Source organism: Mustela nivalis (genome assembly GCF_964662115.1).
Source record: "Mustela nivalis genome assembly, chromosome: 10".
Classification (NCBI taxonomy): domain Eukaryota; kingdom Metazoa; phylum Chordata; class Mammalia; order Carnivora; family Mustelidae; genus Mustela; species Mustela nivalis.
This window is the reverse complement of record NC_139029.1, coordinates 102,627,157-102,654,161: the sequence shown is the minus strand read 5'-3', so window position 1 is coordinate 102,654,161 and position 27,005 is coordinate 102,627,157. Positions and strand designations below refer to the sequence as shown.

Sequence of the window (27,005 nt, the reverse complement as noted above, 5' to 3'; positions counted from 1 at the left end):
TCAGAGTGTGGTGAGACGGGTCCCCGGGGTGGGGCGTATGTTGGAAACACGGAGAAATGAGAATGCAGAGGCCAAGTTTTTGTGGACACAGAATGTTGGGGACAGGATATTAATACAGCCAGCAGTTTTGTGGAACTGATTATGTACTTAGCAGTTCACCCGAATTACCATCATAGCCTTATGAGGTAGGTAACTATTCTTAACATTTCACAAATAAGGGGCTGGAGATTCAGAGAGGTTAAGTAACTTTGCAGAGGTCACAGAAAGTGAGCAACATCCAAAGTCAGACTCCAGAGCCTGATTTTGTTCTCACAGCCATTGTAGGTTCTTGAGCAAGACCAGACACAGTTTAGGTGATCAGGTTGAATAATCATGAGGTGTCTCTTATGTTGGCTTTTGGGAAATAACCAAAAATGTATGAAGGCTCCTGCCTTCAAGAAGTTTACAAGTTCTTTGGAGGGATTGAGTGAGGCTGAAGAAATCAACCAACATTTGAGGACCACTTGCTGTTGGCCCCAACCCTGCCCCCTCTGCCCTTAATTCTCCCTGCCCTGTGAGGTTGGCCTTAAGGTTTTGTGTTGCAAATGAAGAACTGTGATTGAGGAGTGGGGATTGAGGGATCAAGTTCTGAGATGTAAGTGTGCTTTCCCTTCACCCACTGTGCCTGGTTCACACAAAAGAAAGTTTTCCGTAATAGTTCAACACCTCAGAAGGCTGTCCAGAATCTGTCGCCAGGCAGTGCATAGGAGTAGTAACTGCTTTTCACCTTTAATAAATGCAGAGGATTCCAGCAGGGCTTTAGGATTGCTCGGGTGGTAGCAGCATTCATGGTCGATGATAGGAGAACGGATTTGGGGAGGCAAAATGGCACTAGTTCAGACATGGGCCTATGAGGCCCAGAACTGTAAAATGTAGTAGGAAGTGGTAGAATAAGTTGATTCCCAGGAAACCCGAAAAAAAAAGGCTTATATAGGAACAAAGTACCGTAGATTTATAATATCAACCCATGTCTCAGTTCCAGTTTTGATACTTTGCACTTACAAGCTCTTTATCCTTAGGCAAATTATTTTGCTCTCCAAGCCTCATTCTGTGCTCTGTAAAACAAGGATAATACCTACCTCATAGGATTTTTATGATAACAAAAATAGTATTTTACTTAAGTGTCTGGCATATAGTGAGCATTAAATAATTGTATAGTCATGGAAAACCATGAAACTCAATCCTTAAGATTAATCCTAAAAGCACTTCACTTGAATAGACCCCCTTCCAGGGCCCTAAGAGGAACCCTTACAGTGTGTTCCCAGGATTATGTTAGTGCTTTATTGTAATTTTGTATTCCTTTTCTTGAAAATGCCCACCAAAATTGTATAAACTTCAGGCTCCACAAAATCTGGATCTGCTCCTACTAGGAACGGTAGTGTTGTGGAAAGAGTATAGACTTTGGAATCAGAAGGTTTGTTTCCATAACTTACTATCTGTGTCACTTTGGACAATTTATTCATTGAACTCTTCTGGGCAGGCCAGGTAAACTGAATATAATAGCTACCAGCCTGAGCTGTTAAGATAATCAAGTAAGAGTATTTGCAGAAGGGGTTGGTAAATCTTGGAAAGCACTCTACAGGTGTTTGTGATTAATAATATAATTTGTTCATAAAGTGCATAAGAGGTAAAGATCAAAAGCAAGAGAAAGGTTTTCAGCCTAAAAGTAGAAATAGGGTGGGTGGGGTGCCTGGATGGCTCAGTGGGTTAAAGCCTCTGCATTAGGTTCAGGTCATGATCCCAGGGTCCTGGGGTCTACCCCCCCCCCCATGGGCTCTCTGCTCAGCAGGGAGCCTGCTTCCTCCTCTTTCTCTCTCTGCCTGCCTCTCTGCCTACTTGTGATCTCTGTCTGTCAAATAAATAAATAAAAATAAATAAAATCTTTTAAAAAAAAAAAAAGAAATAGGATGGGTGAGCTGGCAAAACTGATGAAATGATACAGGTAGAAGTCTTGGTTTTCTCCAGATTTTTTCCTGATTAATTCATGAAACACTGAAGAAATAAACTAGTAAGCACAGGATCCGAAATTTAGAGCTGAGAGGAAGTTTAACAGAATGGAAATTAAGGCCCAGAGGAGCTAATTATTCTGAGGCCACTTGTCTAATAAATGGTATGATCAGAAGAACCAGCTCTCCAGGCCCTAGGTTTTCTACTGTACCAAGTATGTTGTTATTTGTTTGTTTGTTTGTTTGTCTTTTGGGTGTTTTTTTTTTTTTTTTGAAAGGTTGTCCCTTTTTTGCCCTTAAGATTTTATTTATTTATTTAAGAAAGAGCACCGGCAAGATTAAAGGAGTAGGAGGAGCAGAGGAAGAGGGACAAGCAATTCTGCAATGAGGGCACAGGCTGGATCCCAGGACCCTGAGATCATGACCTGAGGCGAAATCAAGAGTTGGTCACTCAGCGAACTGAGCCACCCAGGCACTCCCTAAGTGCGGTTTTTTTTTAAGATAAAAGCGTTTCACCACGGAGTCTTTCAAAATCATTATCTCAAAACCAGAGAAGGCATGATGCTCTTTAGTGGCTTTCGGCTTTAGCATGAAATTCCCCAAATTCACTTTCCTGTTTTAAAGGCTGATAGACTGAATGATCCACGGGTAATCTGCTCTTGGCAAGCTTGTAAAGTGAGCAAAACTTCTAAAGATTCTAAAGTGTAAGAGTTTTAACCTCAGAAATTAGTAATGGGATGAGAAATGCAAATGCAAAAAGTTTGAAAATTTGTAATGATTAGTTATTATTTAAGCTGAGTGAGTTACCCAGTTGCTTTATCTAGAAAAGAAAAATAATAAGAGTGTATTTTCTCTGGAATTCAAATATTTCACTTACATTCTCTTAATTATTCCACCATTTCTGTGGTGGAAGATGCTGTTATCCTCATTTCATTAACACCAAACAAAGCAAGAAGGGGTTTTTTAAAAACACAGTAATACTTAATTGATTAAGAATACTTCCCCATTTATAATTTGTAATATCTCAAAGGGGAATATGGAAAATGAAATTTGCTTTTGTACCATGTATGAAAAAAAGAGTTTGCTAAGCAGATACCTAGCATAAAGAAGATAATGTCAATGCTAAAATTAAAGTAGGGAACTCTTGGGCCACCCAGCTGGCTCAGTCAGTCCGTGGGGCATGTGACTCTGGATCTCCCGGTTGTGAGTTTGGGCCCCATGTAGGACGTAGAGATTACTTAAAAATAAAATCCCGGGTGCCTGGGCGGTGCAGTCAGTTAAATGTCTGACTCTTGATTTTGGCTCGGGTCATGAAATCAAGCCCTGCATTAGGCTCTATGCTCAGCACGGCATCTGTTTGAGATTCTCTCTCCCTCTCTCACTTGTGCAATCGTGCGCTCTCTTTCTCAAAGAAATAATCTTTAAAAAAATATAATCTTTAAAAATAATAATAATAATAATTTCATTCAGAATATCTCATATTTTATGTCCTTTATCAGTGTAGTCTTGCTGCATCCTAAGGGCCAAGTCTAGATCTAAGATGAATTTGATACCCTTTGAAGAAAGACTAACTCAGTGTTGGTGAGATGTATTTCAGGCCTTGTCCTGAGCTCTCCCCATCTTCCCTTGGCCCTTCTTGCCCTGTTTTGACCCTTCACGTATCTCAACAGCCTGCAGTTTGGCATCCTAATCAGTTAGCTTCTTTGGCTCTTTGCTGGCAAGAGATGATTTGGTTAAAACAGTCAAAGCAAACTGCTGCAGATGAAGAGAGCCTCAGCAATTTAGTAGAAAAGAAAAATACTCCCAATAATAATTTCCTCAATATGCCAAATTAGTCAAAAATGATTATATCCATCTGCTGACTTTTTGTGTGTTTGGTAGTTTTGGTGGCCAGAGATTTTCTTTTCTACTTATTTAAGTCTTCGAGAATTTTTTTGTGAAAAAATGTGTGTTTTTCCAGGAATCATACTGTCCTACGTTTACTAGTACATATATGCTAATTGTAATTACATGTGTACTAATTGTAATTACACATGTACTAATTATGTGTACTAATTGTTTACTGCATTTTTTAATATTTGCAATGGCTTTAATAGTAAAGAACATTTACATTTCTTCTAATAATTGTCTGAAGTTGAGATTAAAAAGCCTGCAAATTTGGGGGAAGACCTAAAAAATTATGATAAACTCATGCTAATACTTAAAGACTTTAAAGTCTTAAGAGACTTAAAGACTTTAAAGGTTGCAAAAACAATCCATGTGAGTAAAAAGTACCAAGAGTATTCCTTTTGACCTGTTTATCCTCTAATTCAGTTTGTTTCAAGCAAATTGCCTAACGCTCTATTTGTATATGGCAGTACAGTTCCCATATCATCACTCCATTCCTGGTCTGAAAAAGCTTATGTCCTGCTTATTTCTGCCAGCACAGAGACAGTTTTGGCCTCTGCCCTATGTAACCTATATCATTATTTAGGATCTTTACTGGCAAGCATTCCTTCTAGGCATGGTCCTACATATTTTCCAGACCTACCTCCTTGACCCTGGCTAACCCTAAGCTCCTTCCTTTTACTTTTTCTCCCTCCTTTCTTCCTCCTTACTTGCCCATCTTTGGTATTCTAGGCAGATGGGGGGGGGGGATTGGAAATAATAATAATGATAAATTGATGATAGCTAGGACTTACGAAGTGCTTACTATATGCCAGGCATTGATCTAAGCACTTTACGCATATTAACTCGTGTTCGCCACGTAAAAATGCTATAAACTAAGTACTGTTATAATCCCATTTTACAGACAGATACAGATACAAAGGTTAAGTAACTTAGGGTCACATAATCAATATTTTCTGGAATCATCAGGAAGTATTCTTCATTTCATTCCCACCAAAAATACATGAGCAGAAATTGTCATTTATAACTATTAATACCATAGGAGTTAATCCCTGGAGTTTGAAGGCCATCTTGACTTAAGAAAATCCTGTTCTAGTTTCTTTATATCCCTTGTAGGGCTAAACAATCCTGACAAAAGCTGTTGGCCGCAAAATCTGCCTTCAAAACCAGAAAATGCACTGTAGGGAAGAACCACTCCTGCTTATCTGAATTTGGGAGAGTTGTGCTCACTTCTTGTGTTCATAAGGCACTTCTAGGCACTAAGTTGGGGATGGAGATATTGGGACATGTTTTTTAAAGCTTAATGTTAAGATCACCTGTATTCCAGGAAGTTCTGGATGTCCTGGCGCCCATATTCCATGCTGTGAGATCTTTCGTTGTGAGAACTTGGACCTTATGGCCCCTACTCAACAGCAGCAGCTGGCAGTTGGAACTCCTGAACAGCTGTACCTCAGGCCTGATGTGACTCAGAAGAGTGGTGCATGCAGTGAAGGAGGCCTCTTAGATCATAATGACTGGCTTTATGTATCCACCTGCCTGGGTAGCCAGACCTGGGTGTTCTAACTGGACCTTGATGCTGCTGCACTGGTGAACAAGATAGGCCTTAAATAAAGCATGAACTCAGTCTGTGGTGACCTCTGAGAGCTGTAATCTGCCACAGTGCCTCATGCCGTACAATATCGGTGACACCTGTACCCAAGTGAGATCCAGGGGCTACCAATCCCCCTTCTGAGCTGTGTGTTAAAAGAGTGAAGCCTCCTCCCTCCCTCCAGCTTACCTTTCCTATAAACCATGAGTTCAGATGTTATGCCTCTTGTACTCTGATAGGATTATTTTTATGGCCATAGAATAAGGTTATACTCTGTTGGGTAGGGTGGAGAGTTTTCCTTAAATAAGAGATTCTCATTATCAATCATTCATAGAGGAAGAAGGTACTCACACCAAAAAACTTGGAACATAGAATAGGTAGAAAGTGGCACTTGTGGGTTTAGCTTTTCAGGGTTTGAACTTAGAGGAGTTAAAAAATGTTGAGGGCCCTCCTTACTGATATGAAGGAAATGGCCTTTGCCACAGAGCTGCCTAGTAGGAGCCAGACCAAGAGGTTTTCCTGGAGACCCAAAAGGGAAGGTAAATACTCTGTTTTGTAAGTCTGGTTTTGGTGCAGCATTCTGCTTTTCCCTGAATTTTAGTCAAGTTTAATCTGAATCACAGATTTGAACCAGAGAATCTTCAAGGACTAGGAAAAGGTAAGCAGCCCAGTATAAGATAAAAGGAGTAGAGCAGTATAGTAAAAGTGAGTCCGTACCCTTCTAGACCTCAGTAGTTCAGATGTTTCAGATGTGCTTCATCAAGCCGTTCCCTTTATAGCACTAACTACAGGACATGTTTGCTTGACATTTCTACATCATACATTATTCAGTAATACAAAAGAAAGCAGAATTCTTTAAACTTCTAATACTTTGTTTTCTAATCAGCATAAAGTGGATAAACAAGGACAGAAAATTGTGTGGGGGTTAGAAAATGAGGAATGGACACGCAGTTAGGGCAGGGGTGCCAAGTACATATTGTAGCAGCTGGTTGTTCCAGCTTGGATTCTGTGAAGCTATTTAAGAAGCAGGTAAAAAGGGAGGATACCTGCGTGGCTCAGTTGGTTAAGCATCTGACTCTGGGTTTTGGCTCAGGTCGTGATTTCAGGGTTGTGAGATCCAGCCCACCTTGGCATCTGCACTGACGGGAAGTTTGAAGAGTCTCTCCCTTTGCCCCACCCCCCTGGGCCACCTACTCTCTAAAATAAATAAATAAAGTTTTTTGGTGGTTTGTTGTTGTTGTTGTTGTTGTTGTTGAGTGAAGTGCTACCCACCCCCTAGTCTTCTCATAGTGTCAGTGATAATTTATGTAACATCCCCAAGGAAGAGTTTAATGTCACAACAGGAGTCTTGGTAACATTTGGCATTCTCCTCCCTCTGTGGAGATTCTCTTTTTTGTTTGTTTGTTTTTTTTTTTTTAAGACATTCTTCTTTTAATGTTACCTTTGGCAGATCAGGATTTACAGTTTAGAGACCCGGTAGACTTCCTGACCACTTCTTCCACAATTTACAATTTTTTTATTTCAGGCCCATGGTTCCATTTTGGTCACCCTGGCCACAGTGACTGAAACAGCTACATCCTCTGCAATGGACAGCCTTCAGATTCCAAGCAACTGCTTATAGACAAGTTCTTTTCTTTCTAGTGTCTTCAAACTCATGGTCTTAGACTGAGACTCTTTAACTCTATCCTGCTTTGGCAGAGCCCTCTTTAAGTCTTCTAGGTATACAAATATACCTTCCCTGTTTACCACCACCAATCTGGTAGCAAGAAAGAAACTGGAAAATCTTATAGTAGGGGAATACCCTTAGTACTATGCTATCAGCCTCCAGGACTGCTAGTCTACTCCGTACTTCAGGGCCAGAAGTGGAGTAAATCTCACCAAGCTCAGAATACACAATTTTGAGACAGTCATTGTTTTTACCACTCCCTCATCGCCATGATGCACACAAACCTCATTATTTTGTCTTATGTATACTTGCCATAGCCACATCAGTGGGAACCAGAATCTGGAAAAGTTAAATACCAAAGGAAGTTAACAAGAGGCACAAAGACATAGATTGCAAACAGGTAACACTCATTGGGGTAGCCATCCAAGTAGAGAGCTACATACAAACCCTGCCCTTTGTCTCATGTTCTATCAAATCCAAACAGGCTAGAAAACAGTTTTTTGCTCCTGTTTCCAGTGCAAAGTGAAGTTAATCTGGAAGCCTTCTAACTCCATTTTGTATAACCGCTGTCGTCCAGTAGTCATTCCTTTGACCAACCTAGGTATGAGAACACATTATGCATGAAACAGCTGAGATGTGCTTCAACCATAGCATGGGAGTACATGATTCAGGTTATGTTGGCAACCAAGCCCACTTACAGAATCCAGTGGAATGAGATAGAGATGAATTCCAAGAATTATTGGGGAGAACTCTTCATTCATTGCAAACCATGCTCCTAAACCAAGGTTTTTCTACCAAGAACCTAGGGAAATCCCATCTCCCGAAACTTATAGATATGTCACCGAACTATTTTTGGCTTATAAGTACTTTAGAGCTGAGATTTAAACCTAGGTCTGCTTAACTCAGCCTATGCTAAAGCGAGGCTGTTTTCATTTTATTTTGTTCAGAATCCTCAGGTCATAGGGAAGACAGTGATGAGGAGGATTATAAGAGGTGGAAAATGCAGGGTTGTTTCAAAGTCCTAACCCTGACCATTCAGTGTGTGTATATGCTATTCTTCCTAGAAACACTTCATCCTTCTACGTAGTAAACCGTGTACCTGACAACCTGGGGATGAAAGAGAGGCAGATCGACTAACAAAGGAGCAGTTTTAATAATTCTGTTGTATAATTCAGACTCTTCGTAATGCAATTTAGGATCCCCACTGATAAATGTGAATTAATAAGGTTTCATAATTTTATTTATAACCAGATTCTTTCTACATAATTATTGTTTGTACTTGAATAAATTGCTTAGGAAGGCCATCTCCAAATCCAAATTGAATGTAATGTTTCATTTCCTATTTCCTCTATAGGGGTATGTGATTATTTTGGGAAAAGCATTGGTTTGAGAATTAAACTCCATGTCTTGCTGTCTCCCCTCTGGAAGACCTAGATCTCTCTTTTTTTAAACATATTCCTAAGTTACCAATCCATGGGAGGAGCCCTTAGTGGATCCTTTGAAGTATTAAGGACCTCAGGCAAACATATATGTAGTCTTTGTATTTTAAAATTCAGGTATTCCAAAGTCCATGTATTGTCCACTCTTAAGAATGCAAAAGTTGCAGAATTCAGAAATAATCTCAACAGTATCAGAGAGCCATATAAACATGTTGTGATCTAATTTATACATTCTCCATGTAGAAAACTTCCTCAGGTTAGCAAAGCAAGTTAAATTTCTCCTTAATTTCCACCTGAGAAGAGAAAGCTGGGGGGAAGTGAGAGACAGGGTATATTTTAAGGTAGATTAGAAAGGCCTAATGTCTCAAGGGCAGATTTTCTATTGTATGACGGAGGGAAGTTTAAATTATATGTTGGAGTTTGGTGCGCCTTCCTGTCCCTTTGGAAAGTTAACCTTTCCAGGACAATCTCTACCAGGAATTAGGCTTTCTTTTCAAAAAGATTTTTGCCCTCTCCTTTTCAGAGAGATTGTAAGACAGTTTTAATTCACTGAAGAACATTTCCCACCTTTCGATTATCCAGTACAGCTGTAGAACAGTTCCTTTTATTCCTCTTCCCCACCCCTTTATTTTTTTTTTAATTTTCTTGTCTTTTCTTCCCCTTTTCATAGACTGGAAGGTATCCAAAAATAAAGGTGTTCAGAAGTGGAGGTATACATACATGAAGGTTAAGGACAGTTCCACATACCCAGGTCTCTAGGCAGTCTTCCTCCTGGCCTTTTCCTCTTGGCATTCTACCCTTGTCAGGAGGGGAAAAAAAAAAAAAAAAAAAAAAAAATTTATATAGACTCCCACTCAAGTGCCTTACTTCCCTGAGAATTTTGATTCTTGTATTCAAGATGTAGGGGGAGTTTGGTTTAGATAGATTTTATGACACCAGAATTGTTGAAAAGCAATACACTTGTTTCACTTTATTTTAAATATTAGTGGTCTCTGTTTTTAACTTGTTTGGGATGAAGGAGCTGTGAACTTTTCTCAGCCTTTGATGCATGACTCTAGCTAAACTATCAAAAGATGCTGCCTCAAAGAAACTAAATATATTTTTCATTAACAATTTAACTTTCTATTCTCCTTCAAAATGTATCACTATAAACTTCTTACAAACAGGGACTGTTTCTCCTCTTGGTATCCAACAGATTACTTTATATAAAGGTACAATATGGCTGATAAAAACTTTCAGCTATTTTGAAGTGGTGAGGGTCATAATAAGGATGGTAATAAATAGCATTTAACATTTATATAGCAAATCTCCTGTGCCAGACACTGTTGTAAGCATTTTACATAGAGCTGCTCAACAAATAAAACTACTTTTATCCAGTTGTCTTCAGTTTTTGGCAAAACTCTTTAAGAATCTGTGTACTATAGTGAATTCCACAATTCAGCTTTCATCTCCTCAAAAAGAATAACTAGAATTCCAGTGTCATCCCCTTATTATTTTGATTCCAATAAACTGTCATTTTTTAGATCCATGCTTGTTCCTAAGGCTTGACCTAACTGTGCAGTACGATAGGTTGCTGGTTTGCTTCTCTTAGGACATAAGATAGTAAACAAAGCCTCAAGTAACTTTTCACTTAGTATAAACTCTTGGTTATTTTCACTGATATAAATGATACAGTAAATCTATTCATTTGAAGTCTGTTTGCCCTCCCTTTTACTATTTTTCAGAAAAATACCAGAACCAGCTTCCTCTGCAAATGTAGGGAGACACAGTTCTGCTGGACTTATGATGAGGTTACATCCCAATAAACCTATTGTAAGTTGAAAATATTATAAATCGGGACACCTGGGTGGCTCAGTGGGTTAAGCCTCTGCCTTCAGCTCAGGTCATGATCTCAGGGTCCTGGAATCGAGTCCCGCATTGGGCTCTCTGCTGGGCAGGGAGCCTGCTTCCCCCTCTCTGTGTCTGCCTCTCCGCCTACTTGTGATACCTCTCTCCGTCAAATAAATAAATAAAATCTTTTTTTAAAAATACATTTAAGGAGTGCCTTGGTGGCTCAGTGGATTAAAAATGCATTTAATACTCCTAACTTACCTTAAAAGTGCTCAGAACACTTATATTAGCCTATAGTTGAACAAAATCATCTAGCACAAGTCTGTTTTGTAATAAAGTTTTGCATATCTCAGGCAGTTTATTGAATACTGTACTGAAAGTGAGAAACAGAATGGCTCTGCAGGTACAGAATGATTGTAAGTGTCGGGTTGTTTACCTTTGTGATCACATGGCTACCATGTGATCACATGGAGCTACAGCTCACTCCGCCTGCCCAGCATCACAAAAGAGACACATACTGCATGCATATCACTGGCCATGGGAAAAATCAAAACTCAAAGTACAGTTTGTACTGAACGTATCACTTTTATACCATGGTGAAATCAAAAAATTCTAAGTCAAATCATCCTAAGTTGGGGACTATCTGTATAGGAAACTTCCTTGTAATAAAGAGTAACGGAAGGGGCGCCTGGGTGGCTCAGTGGGTTAAAGCCTCTGCCTTCCGCTCAGGTCATGATCCCAGAGTCCTGGGCTCGAGTCCCGCATCAGGCTCTCCGCTCCGCAGGGAGCCTGCTTCCCCCTCTCTCTCTACCTGCCTCTCTGCCTACTTGTGATCTCTGTCTGTCAAATAAATAAATAAAATCTTTAAAAAAAAAAAAAGTAACGAATTGGTTCCATTTAGAGATATAACAAAATGACAATAACTTTTTCCCCAATTCAGTCTTCATTTCTGTTTTACAAAGCCATTTAGGGGTGCCTGGGTGGCTTAGTTGGCTGAGCATCTGCCTTTGGCTTGGGTCATGATCCAGCGTCCTGGGATCTAGGCTCCATGTTGGGCTCCCTACTCAGTTGGAAGTCTGCTTCTTCTCGAATAAATAAAGAAAAAAAAAAAAGTCATTTAGTAAGGGTACCTGGGTGGCTCAGTCGGTTAAGTCTCCGACTTAATTTTGGCTCAGGCCTTGGTCTTAGGGTCATGGGATTGGCCCCCGTGTCAGCCTCTGTGCTGGGCATGGAGCCTGCTTAAGATTTTTCCCTCTCCAAGGGGCACCTGGGTGGCTCAGTAGGTTAGGCCTCAGTCTTCAACTCAGGTCATGGTCTCGGGGTCCTGGGATTGAGCTCTGCTCAGCAGGGAGCCTGCTCCTCCTGTCTCTCTGTCTGCCTCTGCCTACTTGTGATCTCTCTCTCTCTCTCAAATAAATAAATAAAATCTTTAAAAAAAAAAAAGATTCTCCCTCTCCATAATCCCCTTCTCCCCACCCCAAAATATAGATAAATACCATTTAATCTCATGCAATTATGAAATTTCACTGTTTAGCAGTGAGAGGAAGGTTGATAAAACTGCCACTAGACTAGTTTGGGACCTGACATTAGCAGTAGAATTGGTGCTTTTCTTCTAGACCATAAGAGGTGTTTTTGCCCATGACTGGTAATTCTTTCACAGATTTGGGGGATGGAGGATAATCTGGTTTTACTTACTTAGGAATTTCTAAAGGACTAACCTAGAACCACTTATAAAAATGCTGTTCTTCTATCAACCAAAGCTCTTTTCTTGGCTATGTCACAATTCTGTCATTTCTGAAGATTTAAAGATATTGACCATTTACAACCTTAAAGTTTGCTACTGTTTGGGCACATACCATCGCAAGGTTTTAATGCAAGTTTAAGTTTAGTGCAAGTTTCAGATTCATTAAGATTCATTTTACTTAATTCATTTATTCATTTATTTTTTATTCCATGTTTATTGAATACCTATTATGTGTAATAGGATTTTTATCATTCTATTTTTATTATTTTATTTTTAAAGATTTTATTTGACAGAGAAACAGCGAAAGAGAGAACACAAGCAGGGGGAGTGGGAGAGGAAGAAGCAGGCTTCCCCCCGAGCAGGGAGTCCAATGCGGGGCTGGAGCCAGATGCAGGGCTTGATCCCGGCTCCCTGGGACCATGACCTGAGCTGAAGGCAGACACCCAACCCACTAAGCCACCCAGGCACCACTAATTAAATTCTATTTTTAAATTGTTAATTCCTGTATATGGAATAAAATTTTTAAGGTACAAGGAATATATAATGAAAAAGAAATCTTGTACCCCTGTTACCTAGCCATTCACCACACCTCAGAGTAAGCCAGTATTAATAGTAGCATTTTGTTACTTTGTAGCCTGCATATATTCTATGTATATAAAAATAAACACTTTTAAAATATATATATATATAATGGTATATGGCATATACTGTTTTGTCCCTCTTTTTTCGCTTAACAGATTCTGAGATTTATTGTCTTTTGGTACATTAGATTAATTTCAGTATCACAACCAACACATTTCAATATTAAATTGTTAAAAAACAGGATGTCCCCCAAAAAACCTTAAAGTGATATCCTTAAAATCATTAAAAACGGTGTTTGTAACAAATCAAATTTATCACAAAGATTTGTCTTTTCTAAAAAAAACCCAAATTCTAAAAATAGTTATACACATGAAATAACCCAAAACATGAGAAATTTAAAAAGAATAACGTATATTGAGAAAAGTATAGATGCAGGCTCAGAAAATGGTAAAGGGACAAGTTGGATGAAGATGTGCTTTGTTATTCTGAGCATGGCCAATGAGTTACATGTTGTTCTTTTGAATGATCAGCTATCTACAGTAACCTGCTCAGCCAGTATGTCAGCCCAGCAAGGGGGTTCTGTGTCTTTCCTGTGTCTCTAGCTTAGTATTTCTTCTAAAGCCTCTTTAAAGAGTACCACAATTGTTATAGCCACTGAAGGCCATTGTTCTGTGTTTTTCTTAATGTTGTGAAGGTAGCCACTTCCAAGGTGTTTGCCTGTTTATTTATCTAGCTAGTCCCCCAACCCAATGTGATGAATGTAAATCTTTTGCTTTGCTGCCATAATTTTGATACATATTTTGTAATAAGTTGCACATTTAAAATTGAACACCTGCAGAATGCTAACTTTCTGTCAGTTTATTCAGTATTGCCCTGCCAGTGTTTTAAGATTTGATAATGTTTCAGAGCATAAAAGTAATGAGTCTTAGTATTTTATTCAAAATACTTCATTATTAAAATGTTGTTGGAGAAGGTGCTCCAGAATAGCACCCTAAAATGACTAAGTGCTGTGGGATTTAAAAAGCAAAACAAGGGGCGCCTGGTGGCTCCATGGGTTAAAGCCTCTGCCTTCGGCTCAGGTCATTATCCCAGGGTTGTGGGATCGAGCCTCACATTGGGCTGTCTGCTCTGAGGGGAGCCTGCTTCCTCCTCTCTCTCTGCCTGCCTCTCTGCCTACTTGTGATCTCTGTCAAATAAATAAATAAAATCTTAAAAAAATAAAAAGCAAAACGAAATCATAAAATGATTTGTGGGTAGGCAGGAGGAAAACTGTAAAAAGAAAAAAAAAAAAGAAGAGGGCAACTGGGTGGCACAGCTGGTTAAACAGCTGCCTTCGGCTCAGGTCGTGATCCTGGAGTCGAGGATTCAAGTCCCACATCAGGCTCCCAGCTCCATGGGGAGTCTGCTTCTCCCTCTGACCTTCTCCTCTCATGCTCTCTCTCACTGTCTCTCAAATAAATAAAATAAAAATCTTTAAAAGAAAAAAAAAGAAAGAAAAAGAAAGGACATTAATTGAAATTTTGGTCTGGGACCTTAATTATAGTGAGATTATGATCTCCAAAAACAACTTTGAATCTCCCTGAATCTGCAGGGCAACATCGAAAATAATGAGGAACTTGAAGTGTCTCCAAAAAAAGTGAACAAGTCGAAAAATGAATTAAGTAATGGAAGTAGACAACAAGAACAACAGAAAGAAATGCAAATGACCAAAACAGAACAAAAATGTTCAGTAATAATTAGATATGGATATTGATGTTCAAATAATGGATACTGAATTATAAAGCCTGCGACCTCAAGGGTTTTTCACATGGTATAGTGTCAAAGATTTCTTTATTATTACTATTATTAGTAGTATTTAAAGATTTTATTTATTTACCTGACGGAGAGAGTGAGAGCACAAGCAGGGGGAGCAGCAGATAGGGGAGAGGGAAAAGCAGGCTCCCTGCTCGCAGGGAGCCTGATGACAGGGAGCTTGATCCCAGAACCTAGGGATCATGACCCAAGCTGAAGGCACACACCCAAACTACTGAGTCATCCAGGTGCCCCACAAAGATTTCTTTAAATTATAAAACCTGTTATACAACCTCCAGGATGTCTGGAAAAATCAGCACTCATAAATTTCTAGTAGGAATATCTCTAGTTATGAAAAATTGTTCTTAGGAAATAACCACTTATTCTTAAACAAATTTGTTCACTACAATGTTATTCATAGCACAGATTAGAAATAACCTAGATGTCTAACGATAATAGATGAGTTAAATTGTAGTATTTAATAGTTGATTACAAATGCAGCATGAAGAAAAATTATGCTTTAGAAAATGTGAGGAAATCTTTATGATATTATTAGGTAAAGCAGGTTTCCAAACACTAAGGGAGGGTGGGAGGATTAGGGTGGCTGGGTGATGGACACTGGGGAGAGTATTTGCTATGGTGAGTGCTGTGAATTGTGTAAGACTGATGATTCACAGACCTGTACCCCTGAAACAAATATTGAATTATATATTAATTTTAAAAAAACTAACTACAAAGTGATCACAATTTTATTTTTTAAATAAATAAATATGCATTAAAATATGGGCACTGAAGTAATAAAAGATTACAACTCAGTAGTGGGTTATAGAGAAGTATTTATTTTCTTTTTATCTTTATTTGGATATATTTTATAGTCTTCAAGTGGTGCCATGACTACTTCGGGAAAAGAAAAAGGCAGACATTCTATATAGAGAGCTTTTTATTTTAAGCATCTGTGGTAAGTGATTTAAAAAAAAGAAACCAAACTTGAAAAACTTGAGCATTCCGCATACAACAAGGATGACAAAAGGGAGAGTTTGCTTGTCAGATGAAATCACAGAAAATTCAAACTGGAGGATGTTTTAGAAATAATTTAACTCAACTCCCTCTATTTTACAGATAAAAAAGTTAAGTCCAAACTTAACCAAGACCACAAAGATAGTGTTTAGAATCCAAACAATACTTGGATTTTCTTATTCCTAAAATCTTTATCTCATCTTTCTTCCTTTCTACTTATGTATTATAAAGCAGTATTTGTCAACTATGGTCTTTTAAGTCTGAAAAAAGAAAAGGAAAAACTTTAGGATAAAGAGAAAAAACATTAGGAGAAAGGATATGTCAAATAACATGGTAGCACAGCTTTTCTTCCTATTTTCAAATTAACATTTGCCAAGAAAAAAAAAATACACACTTTGTACTTTTCTTCAGAATAGCCCATACAACACATACAATGTGTTTGTCAAAGAATATAGTATACACTTATATTCGAAAAGGAACATCATGTACATATCTTGTCATACATTTGTACATCCAACCAATATTTATTGAGTACCTGTCATGAGACAGACACTGCTATACTTGAATATAAAGTGGTACTTGAAACAGACCCCAAACCTGACTTGGAGCATACAGTCTAGTATATAATAGTCTCTACTAAATTATATATTAAAAGTCAGCAATCATGTCTTATTCAGTACAATGAATATAGATTTTCTTTGAATATAGACTAAATGAATTAATTTCCCACAAGTTACTTTGCCCTAAAGTAAGAAGTTTATTACTACTTCAGGCATTATTACTTGTGGCAGTAGAAGAATAATGTGGACTCACTCACTACTAAGTTTAGCATGCTTCTTCCCAAGCCAATTTGTCTTTCAAATCACTCCAAATTGGGCCTAATGTCTGGTTATAAAAAGATTTCTGACAAAAAGTCTTGCCAATGTGGCCACCCTGTGATAAAACAAGCAGCCTTGATGCTCAGAGACTGCTGTCATTTAGATTAGAACAGATTACTGTTATTATTGTGATTTTGTTCTTTAAAAAGAAAACCCTCTGAAATTTGTTTTACAGTGGTTTACAGAGATATTTGGGAAAGTAATCGGAGATTATATGACCCAGCATTTTTAGAACAAGTAACAGATTTCAACACCAACACTTAGTAGAAATCTCAGATAGTAATCTCTTGATAGTAATACATTTTTAAGTGATCAGAATATCAGAAACTTTTACATTTTGGGAGATTAATTGGTATGCAAACTTACCATTTCTTGACATCTCCGTCATTTTAGAAACTGCTCTTGAATCAAAGAATCAAAGCTAATAAGGGCTTTCCTGTTATCTCCCCTGTAAATAACAGATTTTTCTACCTTAATTTCTCTGGGGACGGAAACACAAAATGAAAGGCAAAGACATTTGCTCTCCTAAGGTCTGGTCTACCTAATGGATAAAGTGGCACTTACCTGGGACTTCCAAGAGTTAGCCTCTACTGTGTTCTCCAAAGGAAAGAGAATGGATGTCCTCTGGGCTTACAGAAACAGGGGAAGACAGCAGCTATAAGTGACCTTGTGTTCTGATATGGTCCTGGCATCTGGACAGACTCTTTTTGGTAGCCTGTGCTCTGTCACTTTCTAGCAAGTACAGAGGCTGGGCACCATGAGATTCCAGGCCTCCTTGAGGATAGGAGGAAGGTATCCCCATAGTCTGAGCATTTGGTTGTCCGTCACAGGTGAACTTTCGAGTCCAGTTAATGAGCAGGCACCATGCCAGGAAGAGATACATGAGCTTGGACCTCAAAGGGTATGTACTCTGAAGCTGAAATCATAAACCAGAACATCTGATGTGTGTCTCATACACAATGAGGGAGGGAGGGCTGTTGATGGAAATGTCACACGCAGCTGCTTTTAGTGCTTGGCTCTCACTGAGGAAGCTTCCCCCTCTGCCGCTATACCCCACCCTCTTCCTGCATAAAAGCCATTTAGGGCTCTTTAGTTCTTATCCTGTGTGCTGTGAAACAGGCTGAAAATTTATATCTGTTACATCAGTCAGGTTCATTGCTGATTGATGTACCTGACGAACCATGGGAGTGACTGGCTCAGTCAGCTATGTTTGGGTCAGGAAAGAATCTGCCTTAGAGAGACAATTGTGTGCCATGCTCTGTACAGTAAAGGATATGACTTAGGGTCCTAATTAAGCTGCTTGTTAAACAGCATCCTTTGAACAAGTCACTTTCTTCTACCACTTCTCTGGCTATGTGATTAAGCATGTAATCCTATTGAGATTTCCTAGTGGGTTTGTGAAGAGAAGCTATTCCCTCCATCTGGAATTCTTTCCTTCGCTTTTCCATGCCAAATTCTCCCTCTGCCCTGGATTGAAATTGAAACATCGGTTTCTTGAGATCTTGCCTTAGACCCTACTTTCTTCCTGTTGGTACTGCTGAAAACGAAGAAATTTTCCAGTTCACTCCATAGCATCTGTGACTTACCCTTTTGCAACCTATGTCATGCTTATTACAATAGTTCAGTGGCTGTTTTCCCTATTAGACTCAAAGTCCCATTGGGGTAGGACTCAGTATCAGTCTTTTGCACCTGAATCTCCCGCACCAAGCATTGTGCATGCACATATTTGGTGCTTAATAAACATTTGTTAAATAAATTATGAATTATATCTTATAATAACTTTGAGCCTCCTTTGGGAAAACCAAATATTGAACTTTTTGTGCTATCCTATCATGCAGATAACGTTAGGAACGGGTGTGTTGAATTAGAGCCAAAAGGGCTGCAGGTAATGTTAAGAACGGGTGTTGAATTAGAGCCAAAAGGCAGCTACTTATTGTGCTTTCCCCATGCCTGACTGCTGTTTGCCTTCTCATATCACCACAATCTGAATTCTTATCATGATGGCAAATTGTTCCCAACTCCCTAAGCGATCACTTCTAGGAAGATTGCAGTCTGTGTTCATTTTTTAAATGAAACTAACCATCCAAACTGGCTTTTAGAGTCGAGTGTTGTATTTCCTCATATTTTAGTCAATTTAAAGAATCATTAAGCTCCCAGAGAAAAGATTTCTTATAATATTTGTAATTACATTTGAGAATGAGTTTGCCAACTTCAAATAAATTCTTATCAAAATGTCTTCTTATCAACACTAGGTGTTTCTGAAATGTTAACCTGAACTTGAATATCTTCGTTTTTTCTGAAAGCTTTTCAGATTCATAGTTGAAATGAGGAAAAACAGCTTCAGATTCCATTTATTCACTGACTTACTCATTTAATAATTGTTAGTGAACACTGCAAGCCAGACACGATTCTAGATATTTGGGAATATCAGTAAATAAAACAGATTATTGCTCTCAAGAAATAATTATAGGACTACTGTGGTATGGACAGTACTTAGCAAATATTCCGTTGCTGCTCTGCTTTTCCTAGCCTCCCTTCAGTTAGGTTGGGATCCTGTGATTACTTCTGGCTGATGACCTGTGAACGAAGTGATTTGTATCACTTTCAGACTGAACAAGTTATAAGCTGATATGCCTCCCCTAACCCTTTTTACCCTGTCACAGCAAGTTTGGAGGTTACATACTGCACATGGTATAGCTATATAACGGGAGAATCTGAGTCCCGTTGGCTACTGAGTGGAGTGGAACCGCACACGGCCTTCACCGCCTGCCACCCTGTGCTAGAGATAGGACATGCATGAGATAGAAACTTTCATTGGTTAAGCCACTAAGGATTCAGGGTTTGACCTCTGGGACAGCCAGCATTTAACTATCCTGAGTAACACAACCCGTATTACTTATTTAACACATTTTATGTGCTAGGCGCATTACTAGGCTGTTTGTAATAGTGATTTATTATTGTTAAAACAAACAATTCACATTCCTTGCCAAAAGGGAGATATATTCAATATTTATCCTGAACTACGGTATTCATTCTCATCAAAGCTGCTTTTTTATTTTTTAAGATTGATATCAACCTTGTAATTTTAGAGGGAAAAAAAGGATTTTTGGCTTATTCTAGAGGGCTGAATTAGGGTGAACCCTTATGCTGATTCTGTGGCTGTTTGAGTAGGTTATTTCATCTGTCTTATTTTTCCCATAGATAAAACTGGGGCTAATACTCTGCTCCTGATACTACAGGGTTATTATGATGACCAAAATGAGTTAATAGGTAAGCCATGAAGCACTTATACAAATATAATATGACCATTCTCATTGAATCTAAGACACCACAGATTGTAGGGTTCACCATTATTTTTTATTCCACTGAGAAAAAAAACTAATGAAACAAATTAACCTGTGGCACAATACTTTCTTATCACTCAGCCCTCATTAAAGGGCTTTTTTAGATTTATTTAAACATTTTTTTTATCATATATAAAAGCTTTGCATTGAAGGGAAACAATTCAGCTAAGGTAGCCCAAAATGTCTTCATATTCAGAGTCTGTCTTCTGAATCACTTTTCAATTCTGAAAAGTTGATGTACTGTGTTTTTCAGTACAGTATTAACCTCGTGCCATCAAAAAGGAGTTCGCAGGGGTGCCTGGTGGCTCAGTCCGGTAAATGTCTGACTCTTGGTTCTGGCTCAGTTCAGAGTCTGCTTGAGATTCTGTCTCTCTCTTTCTCTCCCTCTGCCCTTGCCCTACTTGCACTGCCTATAAATAGATAGATTGATAGCTGGCTAGCAGTGGCAGTGCAGCAGTGCTGAGGCAGGGCTCCCTTTTCTTCTGAGATTTTCTTCTAGCCTTCTGACATCGATTCTGCAAATTTTGATGTTGACACTTTGTTGTACTTACAGGAAGGTGTCAGTGTAAGGTTTTCAGCCAACAAGGATTCGTCTTTCTTGTGCAAATGTTGCTTCAGTGATTGACTGAAGTGTCCTTGGGTTTCAGTTGTCCAGTCATTCCACCAGGAGTAACAACCAAGTTTGTAGGTAAGCAGACAAAAACGACTTCAAAAGTGCTAAGTAGCGGAAACAGCTGAAAACCATCAGTTGCCTCAATTACAGAGATGTTAGGGGTGTCTGGGTGGCTCAGTCAGTTAAACTTCTGCGTGTAGCTCAGGTCAGGATTTCAGGGTCCTAGGATCTAGCTCCTCATTGGGGTCTCCATTCAGTAGTGGGTCTGCTTCTTCCCCGCCAATAATCTCTCTCCCTTTCGCTCGCTCTCAAATAAAATCTTTTTTTTTTTTAAATTTATTTATTTGACAGACAGATCACAAGTGGGCAGAGAGGCAGGCAGAGACAGAGAGAGGGGGAAGCAGGCTCCTGAACAGAGAGCCCCATGCGGGGCTCAATCCCAGAACCCTGGGATCGTGACCTGAGCTGAAGGCAGAGGCTTTAACCCACTGAGCCACCCAGGCACCCCTCAAATAAAATCTTAAAAAAATTTTTTTTCTGGGGCGCCTGGGTGGCTCAGTGGGTTAAAGCCTCTGCCCTCTGCTCAGGTCATGAACTCAGTGTCCTGGGATCAAGCCCCACATGGGGCTCTCTGCTCAGCGGAGAGCCTGCTTCCTCCTTTCTCTCTGCCTGCCTCTCTGCCTACTTGTGATCTCTGTCTGTCATATAAATAAATAAATAAATCTTTAAAAAAATTTTTTTTTCTGAGATGTTAAAAAGTGAAAATACATGTATCTTGGAATAACTAAAATACTGAATTTGAGGTTTTTTTCTTTACAAATAAAGATATAGAATATCTTTATATCATATCTATATTCCTAGTATCAGCTATGCAGGAGCTCATAGATCATTCTTTGATCTCCACCTCATTATTAGCACTCCGATCCAGGCCTTCACAACCTTTAGTCTAGCACAGTGCAGTAAGAAGAGGCTGGGGTGCAGGAAAAACAAAACTGGCTTTGGGGTCTGAAGACCTGAGTCTGACTCTCAGCCCTGCAGTTTTTCAAATGTGCCACTTTTGGGGTCAAGGTACTGCTCTGGGAACAATAACTAGTTCACGAGGTTTTAGTGGGGATTTAATGTAAACAAAAGCAGGTTGTAAACTGTGAAATCCACATGCCAAGGGAGGGAGTGCGAGGGACTGTGCTGGGTACTTTGCATCCTTATTTCATTTGATCTGGCGTGAATGTTAAGGCATGTAGTGTCTTGACAGTCGCCTTGCTGTCTAATCCATGTAATGCTTGCTATATTAATAAAATACCCCTTTCATTGCCTCATACTTTAAAGCTGAAATCTTTGGATCAAAAACTAGTAGGCGACCAAGAGCCCTTTGCACAGCTGTTGCCTCTCACTTGTTTCTGCCTTGTAACCCAGAAACATTTGAAATAAGAGACCCTTGGGGGGCGCCTGGGTGGCTCAGTGGTTTGGGCTGCTGCCTTCGGCTCGGGTCATGATCTCAGGGTCCTGGGATCGAGCCCCGCATCGGGCCCCCTGCTCTGCAGGAAGCCTGCTTCTCTCTCTCTCTCTCTCTCTCTGCCTGCCTCTCTGCCTACTTGTGATCTCTGTCTGTCAAATAAATAAATAAAATCTTTAAAAAAAAAAAAAAAAAAGAGACCCTTGGACTACCAGCGTACCATCTTTGTGACTCTGGTGCCAAAACTAGCCCCAGAGGGCCATACAGAAAGTTTTTAATTGATGGTAAAAATTCCAAAATGAATCAGATCCAGGGTGTGGATCTAAACAGGCATTAGGCAATTTTCAGATTCAGGTGCATGGAAGGGTGACATCCAGAAAACATGGCCATAGAAACCAGAGGCCCCAGTGACAAGGAGATAGTTTGTGGGGCTGTAACTCTATTTTGGGGGAAGGAAAGTTACTAGCAAGAAATTTAGTACTGAGGAATAGAGATAGAAGGTAGGAATCTCCCCCAAACCCGATTACCTTTGAGACTGACTCTTTGAACTAATGATCCATTCTCTTCATGTTCTTCTAGCAGGAAGAATTGGGATACTTGAGCCGGAGCAAAGCTTAATCTACAGGTTAGGATGATAGATTCAAGCTAACAGGCTAGAGGATATGAACAAAACACATTGCTACACCATCTATGTGAAATGATATCTTGGAATCCTAATGGGGGGAGATGAGACGGAGGAGGGTGCTTTAGCAATAAACTTTTGTATGTTTCAAATATCCACAAGATAGAGAACTTTGTGAAGACACAAAGGAGCAAAGACCTACAAAAATTAGGGAACTTCCAGGACCCATCTCAAGACTATCTTCTCTAGGACACCTCCAACAGCAATGCTATAATGTTTAATTTGTAATTCACTGTAATACTCATATTATTCTCTGACTAGTTTGGAAATGCATATGCTGAATTCCCATTAGGATTTTAATAATTTCTTTTTTTAAGAAAAGATTTTATTTATTTATTTGACAGAGACAGCAAGAGAGGAAACACAAGCAGGGGGAGTGGGAAAGGGAGAAGCAGGCTTTCCACAAAGCAGGGAGCCCGATGGAGGGCTCGATCCCAGGACTTTGAGATCATGACCCAAGCCAAAGGCAGAGGCCTAATGACTGAGCCACCCAGACACCCCAGGATTTTAATCTTGAGGTCAGTAATAGTATTAAAAAAAATACTCTCTAGGGGCACCTGGGTGGCTCAGTGGGTTAAGCCTCTGCCTTCAGCTCAGGTCATGATCTCAGGATCCTGGGATCGAGCCCCGCATTGGGCTCTCTGCTCAGCGAGGAGCCTGCTTACCTTCCTCTCTATCTGCCTGCCTCTCTGCCTACTTGTGATCTCTGTCAAATGAATAAATAAAATCTTAAAAAAAAATTTAAAACTCTATGTACACTACTTGACATAATGCTATGTATTGCTAAGAAAACTTATTAATGTCACCCTTTCCTATTTGAATCTAGCGGAGATTATATCTTGCTATGATTGCTATAAAGGTGAGAACCCAGATAACTTTTTGCCATTCAGCACATGTTTTTCCACGAACCCAACCACTCCAGAAAATCTATCTTATTTGCAGAACTATTGCAAAATCTGACACTCCTCTTCACTTCACTGGAATGCCCTTGTAATTGCCAAAAGTTGCCTTGCCTCATGGAAATTCTTGGCCAGAAACCTATGGATTGCCAGCCCTTGCAGCTGTTGACCCCAATTCTCCTATAACATCAAATCAAACAACAGTTCTTAATGACCTACTGAGAACAGGCCCTGAGCTAGTTGTCATCGAAGGTATAAAGATATGATCACTGCCCTCAGGTAGTTTACAGTATATATAAAACAATCATGAACATTTAAACACCGGTAAAGGCTATGTGACGGTTATGAGCAGTAGGAGGGAGAGCAAAGGCAATCCTTTGCCGGGAAATGCAGGGAAAAAAATGGCAAAGAATTCACTGCATGATGAGGCACGATTTCTGCCCCTTCTATCTAGAAAGCTAAGAACCCAGTGTAGGAACTCCTCATGTCCTTTTCTTTTTTGTGTCACTGTTTTGAAGTACATTTATGGAAAAGATCTGGTGTCCTTGTCCCCTACAAATCTTTCTTTCTCTTTTTCTTTCTTTCTTTCTTTCTTTCTTTCTTTCTTTCTTTCTTTCTTTCTTTCTTTCTTTTAGAGCATGACAGAGAGCATGTGCAGAGGGGAGGCGGAGGGAGAGAGAGAATCTTAAGCAGGCTCCACCTCACAACTCTGAGATCATAACTTGAGCCAAAATCAAGAGTTGGACATTTAACCAACTGAGCCACTCACGCACTCTGTCCCCTACAAATCTTATGTGTACTGGGGGATGCCTCCTGGATTTTAGATTCTTACCTCTTGACCTGAGGTTGCTCAGTGACACCTTTGAGATTTTTGCCTTGGGAAAGCTTCACCTCCTCTCTGCTACTAATCCTATATGTTAGAGCATGGACTCTTTTTGTTTTTTTCTGCATAAACTCTATGTCCAGCATGGGACTTGAGCTCATTACTCTCAGGTCAAGAGTCATATGCTGTACTGACTGAACCAGTCAAGTATGCCTACTCTTTTGGTCTGTTTTTAAGTTTATAGATCTGGGGACCTTAGACTGGTATTATACCACAAAAATATATTTATTCATATTGCCACAAGAGTTACTCTCTTCTCTTAGGATGGTGGGCCAGGATATATATATATGATTTCTACTTATCCTCATCATTCTGCCTAGAATACAGTCTTCCTGAAACAGTCTTTTCTTCTGAGGTGAAGAGACTTTGTCAAAGGTAGTGCAACAGCCACTGTCCCTATTCCTTCACCTCATTTTCCCTGTTCCCTCCCTACCCTCTCTTGGCGACCTCATCTGTTTCTCTATGCGAATGAATGTTATCCCATTCCAAGTCTTCAATCAATGTGTTCTAAAAGGAGAAAAAGCCTAAGAGTATGAGTCAACTTTATTCCTGGTACTGAACCCTGTTTGTTCTCTTGTTAGTTGCCCTGAGGAACAGGGAAGAGAAGTTCAACTTCTGTTTCTCTTGCTATGAAGGAGAAGTGAATGGCAGTCAACCCACTTCATTAAATTAAAAGAGATCCCTTTAAAGGAAAGTGTTAACACACTGAGCTCCTGTTACATGCACATAGGTCATTACAAAATATTTGCTTATGCTGTCTAACATGTTACAGTTCATCTTGGCGTTGGCTTCTGAGGCCATAAGAAATTCAGACTCCCCCAGCCGATCAATAGGCATAAGGCTAGTGGCCTGGTAGGTGAGAGTTCTCACCTTTAACTTTTCCAGGTGTGGAGAGTACAACAGTGACTTGTCCTTACATGCTCGCCTTTTATTACAGTGATTTCTGGGTGCACCTGTCTCTGTTATAGTGTGGTCTTCTTTGAGGAGAAAAGCCCTTCCTCATTCATCTCTGCTCCCCTTCACATCATCAGGTGGTGCACTGCACTTGCCAGTGTTCAACAGATGCCTTTGAATCGATCCCTCAAGCAAGCCTTGCTAAAGTGGCAGCCTGTTGCCTGGCTTTGTGGAAGTCTTTCAGCTGTGTGCGCCAGCTCTCTAAGTATTAAAAATCACAACACCAACACCAACTATCGTAGGAGTTACCTGTGGCAGCCACGAACAGCAATTCTCCTGACAGCCAGTGACAATAAGAGAAAGGGAAGGAGTCATGCTGGGAGTCGTCCGGAACCCAGCTCACGCAGAGCTAGGGAGCAGCTCCGAGGAATTACATCCAGAACAGAGCTGCTGGGAAACACCCACATTCAACAACAGCATCTCTGACTTTCGGTACTCAGCAGGCAGCCTTCTGAAAGACCTTGCTTTATGTGTTACACAGTGAGTGAGGAAGTGGAGACTCTCTGTGGCCCCAGCCTGTAAACTGGAGAGACTCCCTGACACAAAGATTGCTGAGAGACTGAGCAGATGCGATAGGAATGTCTGTGTTCTTCCCTGACTGCCTATTTTGGCCATCTCCCTGCTTTTAGTCTCTGCAGTGGAGGGGTCAGAGGCTTGAGCCAATCCAAAGATACAGGAGAAAAATGTGAAATCTACCTCAATGGGTAGGGCCAATTAAGACAAGAAGGGAGTGCACAGAGAAGAATGTTCAGAAAACAAACTTCTTGCAAGAATCTGGAGTCATAAAGGGGCCAAGTCTTTCTACTCAGTTAACCCCTAAACATGGATGGGAACTTCATTTTAATGTATGAATACTGGGGAGAGGTGGGCTATGGTAAGAAATCATGGTATCTTGAGTGAGTAGACTTGATAGTCTAGTCTCCTGGTTGGCTTTCAGAGAAGAGACTTAGTAACTATCTTGACTTCCCTGATCAGCCCTACTCCTCTCTCCCAGCATCATCTAGAAACCTTTTCAGGAAGAGGCTGTGGAGTCATCAACTCCATCCAGTGTTTTGTGTCCAGGCCCTGGAAACTCTGGGGCTCCCTGGGATTCTTAACATGCTATAGAAGGGAACCAGGAATGGTAGGCCCTGAAACCCAAGGGCTTCAGTTCTTGTACCTTCCCAGTAATGCTGGGAAAATCCCAACCCCACCCAACTACTGCACCCTGCTCCCTGCTTCCTGCCCCGGTGCTCTGTCTTTGCTTTGCGTCCAAAGATACATACACCTCACCTGCCGAAGGAGAGGAGAGGAGTTGTCCACACTATTCTTTCCTAATGATGGGCTGTGCGTGACTGCTGTGTGGCACGCATACACAGTGAGGCATCCATTCCTTGCCTTGCGGTTCTGAAGTTACCCTTAGCCCGAAGGTTCTGGGGTAACTGCCCTTCTTTTAAGTCTTGGCTGTTGTAGCTGGTAGGGCTTCCAACCTGTTTGGTTCCAGGCATTCCATACTGTTATCAGCAGGAGACTCCTAGGCATTCTGGAAGCTCTGCTTGAGAGAAACAACGGCTGCTGTTGCCTTAGCTGCCTGGACCTGCAGCAAAGAGCCAAGAAGAAAATCATTTCACACCCTGTACACTGAATTCCCTCAAAGTTGGCATAGCCAGGCCATCGACAGAGCCATGTAAATCTTCAACCAGCCCATTTCTTTCAGTAGTTACAGAAACAGTGTTTGTTACCTTTGAGATTGTAGTAGGTGGGTGAAAATTGCTGACAACAGTCTGCCAG

At 40.1% G+C, this 27,005-nt stretch overlaps 1 protein-coding gene and 4 long non-coding RNA genes across 6 annotated transcripts in view; 2 read left to right on the top strand and 3 right to left on the bottom strand.

The window, feature by feature from the left end:
* Window positions 1-5,275, bottom strand: part of SLC16A1 (solute carrier family 16 member 1) — a 54,460-nt gene extending 49,185 nt beyond the window's left edge. The window contains exon 1 of the mRNA XM_082685087.1: window positions 5,189-5,275. The gene's annotated coding sequence lies outside the window, so the exon portion shown is untranslated. The remainder of the gene's footprint in view (window positions 1-5,188) is intronic.
* Window positions 1-27,005, top strand: part of LOC309841723 — a 62,900-nt gene that overhangs the window by 65 nt on the left and 35,830 nt on the right. The window contains exon 2 of the long non-coding RNA XR_014299269.1: window positions 10,290-10,377. This is a non-coding gene — a long non-coding RNA (uncharacterized lncRNA). The remainder of the gene's footprint in view (window positions 1-10,289; window positions 10,378-27,005) is intronic.
* Window positions 6-5,495, top strand: LOC309841729. Its single transcript, XR_014299278.1, has 2 exons — window positions 6-185; window positions 5,200-5,495. It is a non-coding gene; the product is annotated as an uncharacterized lncRNA (long non-coding RNA).
* LOC309841721 lies at window positions 6,039-9,614 on the bottom strand. Its single transcript, XR_014299266.1, has 2 exons — window positions 9,313-9,614; window positions 6,039-7,723 (listed from the first exon to the last, which is right to left on the bottom strand). It is a non-coding gene; the product is annotated as an uncharacterized lncRNA (long non-coding RNA).
* On the bottom strand, window positions 15,358-26,823 carry LOC309841722. 2 transcript variants are annotated; one of them, XR_014299267.1, is made up of 3 exons: window positions 26,508-26,823; window positions 16,972-17,323; window positions 15,358-15,789 (listed from the first exon to the last, which is right to left on the bottom strand). It is a non-coding gene; the product is annotated as an uncharacterized lncRNA (long non-coding RNA). The 2 variants fall into 2 exon arrangements; XR_014299268.1 differs by lacking the exon at window positions 26,508-26,823 and adding an exon at window positions 20,303-20,482.